The sequence below is a fragment of the Bidens hawaiensis genome, unplaced genomic scaffold (assembly GCF_021521415.1).
Source record: "Bidens hawaiensis isolate Kalapana, Puna unplaced genomic scaffold, B.hawaiensis_p1.1 tig00032774_1, whole genome shotgun sequence".
Classification (NCBI taxonomy): domain Eukaryota; kingdom Viridiplantae; phylum Streptophyta; class Magnoliopsida; order Asterales; family Asteraceae; genus Bidens; species Bidens hawaiensis.
Window position 1 is genome coordinate 1 of NW_027495594.1, and position 2,750 is coordinate 2,750.

At 33.9% G+C, this 2,750-nt stretch overlaps 1 long non-coding RNA gene across 1 annotated transcript; it reads right to left on the reverse strand.

Annotated features, from left to right (window-relative positions):
- On the reverse strand, positions 1-553 carry LOC143584033 (uncharacterized). Its single transcript, XR_013144283.1, has 3 exons — positions 460-553; positions 170-289; positions 1-84 (listed from the first exon to the last, which is right to left on the reverse strand). It is a non-coding gene; the product is annotated as an uncharacterized LOC143584033 (long non-coding RNA).
- Positions 554-2,750: the final 2,197 nt, after the last annotated feature.

A 2,750-nucleotide genomic window follows, 5' to 3' on the forward strand; every position in this document is an offset into this window, starting at 1 on the left:
GCAAACCTCCCTAAATGAATTTCCATGCAATTCTGAAAGCTTGTCCCTCGGTATTCCAGAACGTAGATGAAGGCTATCCACATTCTACACACAAAAAAAAAGGTTTCAAAACATATAAAATATAAAAATTACAAATTTCACAAAAAGAAACACAAGATTAATTTATAACCTGGCTGATAACGAACTTCAAAATACCAGCCCGTTCCAATTCAACCAAAGCCATATGAGTAGCACTTGGTGCTGCACGATGAAAGGGTAGCGATGCTTCGGGCACACCTTTGCCTTCGCGCTACAATCCAACAAAAAACATCACATAAACATGCCTTTTATGTTTATTTTTTCCGTATTTTTGCGTATATTGTTTGCATTTTCTCTCCTACGCAAACTGGCTTGTTAATATGTTACTTCAAATTCTGATCATTTACGCGCATATAGAATAATAGAAGTATGGTTATAGACCTGAAGAGTCCAAACTCCTTTCGGGCCTCGAAAATCAGGTATGCCACAAGAAGTTGATATTCCTGCACCTGTAAATGCCACCAGATGCTTACTCGGCAGACAAGTATACACACAATCCATTATATACTTGTTTGAAGTTAATACGACCAATAAAAGAAAAGAGCGGATTCTAGTTCAACCTCTTTAATCATCTTTGCAAGTTTTTCAATCTGCAAATAAAAAGAAATCGTAATATCGATGAGATTATAAGAACAGCTTGATGGCCTAAACTGGGAGGGGGGGGGGGGGGGGGAAGTGAAATTGATATTGGACTGTTGTTTGATAATCCCTAATCATATTTTGAAAACTTTTCCTATTAATAGGGGTTCAGTTCGGTTATTAGCCATAGCTGAAACCGATTGGTTTTTGGGTAAATCGGTTAGTTTGTCAGTTTTTGGTGTTAATAACCAAAACCAAATACATGAAATGGCGGTATAAACCTAGAAATATATGAAGGAAAATATGAATGGTTTAAAAAAAGAAAAAAAAAACAAAAAGCGATATCAGTTATCAGTTGGGTTATTGCTGACCCCTAAATTGGAAACTATCAATTTGACGAGAACAAGAAACATAGTTAAGCTAAGAATATCAGAAACGATCAGGTATAATAATAATAATAATAATAATAATAATAATAATAATAATAATAATATTTATGCACAAATGAAAGCAATAATGGGTGCATATGCTGCATCAAGAAACTATATTAGTTATTATTATTCAGAAATAATACTACTTTTCATTCGAAATTAGGGCTTGAATAATAATAATAATAATAATAATAGTTTGATGGAGTTGAATAAGAATAAAATTTAGGGGAAAGCAACTGACTTTATGTTGTAAGACGTGTTGGGTGTCAAAGAACTCCGACATTCCGACATCGCCGACGTCTTCTTTGTAAGACAGCTTCTGTGCGTATCCCAGCGACATTCTTTCTTTCTTTCTTTCTTTCTTTCTGGTGAAATAATAATAAAACTAACAAGTGATTACGAGGTTTAGATCGAGACGATTCAGAATAATTTAATTGGGGGCTAAAATGTGAAGGTGGTTTATTAGCTAGCTAAAATTCCTACATTCATTTCAACTTCAAAAGGTGAAATCCAAAGGTTAACCGTCTTTTTACATGGCTACAAGGATGCTTTAACTTCAATCATCATTTCGATGGCTATAAGTTTGATTCTCACTTTAATAATAACCAAATTACATACATCTCTTTCTTTAAAAGTTGAAACGATTGATATGACTTGTGCTAGGAGTATGCATATCAAGTACATCATTGAAAAGCGGTGACATATAAAAACACTCAATGTTGTATGATGTTTCTATTATCAATCTCTCTCACAATGCAAGTCATGTTTATGTTCTTAGCTGTCCCTTTGTTTCGAAAAACGGAATGGATTTATTATTGAATCCAAGTTGATATTTTAAAAACTTTGTTGTATTCATTTGGTATTTATAAATGCCTTTTATAACTCATCTATGAATATATACTTTTAAGAAGATACTCCTCTTTTGAATGAGTGGATCCTTTTGTTTAGAGGTGGCAAATAAACCGGTTAACTAAACCGACCCGAAAACTGAACCAAAATCGAGCCGGTTTGAAACCGATTATGTAGAAACAAGTTTGGAACCGATTGAAACCGTATGTTCATAACCGGTTTGCAATTTTCTCCACCAAAACCGGTTTCAAACCGGTTAACCAAACCGAAACCGGCCAAAACCAGGCAAAAACCGGTCAAAACCTGAACCGAAACGGATCGTACCATGGTAAGAAACCGGTTTCAACTCGAACCAAAACCAATTGTAAACCGGTTTTGACTTTTGTTGACCAAACCGAACCGGTTTTAACCCAAACCGGTTTTGAGTTTTAAACCGATTTGTGCACCTCTACTTTTGTCTAATGAATAATAAAATCTCCTTAATTTGACAAGTAAGTTAATGACATTAAATTCAAATGGTATGTAAACGTTGATTTGAAAGTGTGATCAATGGGAAATCGTTAATCTTATCTTCATCTACAATCTATTGCAAATTATCCAAATACACCACCTACTCTGGAGTGGAGACTACAATCACTGTATCATTTCTTCTTGTCTTTGATTCGAGATGCGTTTTATTATCTTATGACAGTTATTTAATAAGTTTTTTTTGGGTGAATGTTAACTTTTAGGTTTTCCTCTATGTTATTTAAGTAAATCTTTTTTGAACAGACTTTGTGAGAATATCAAAATAAATGAACACATTTTCAACGT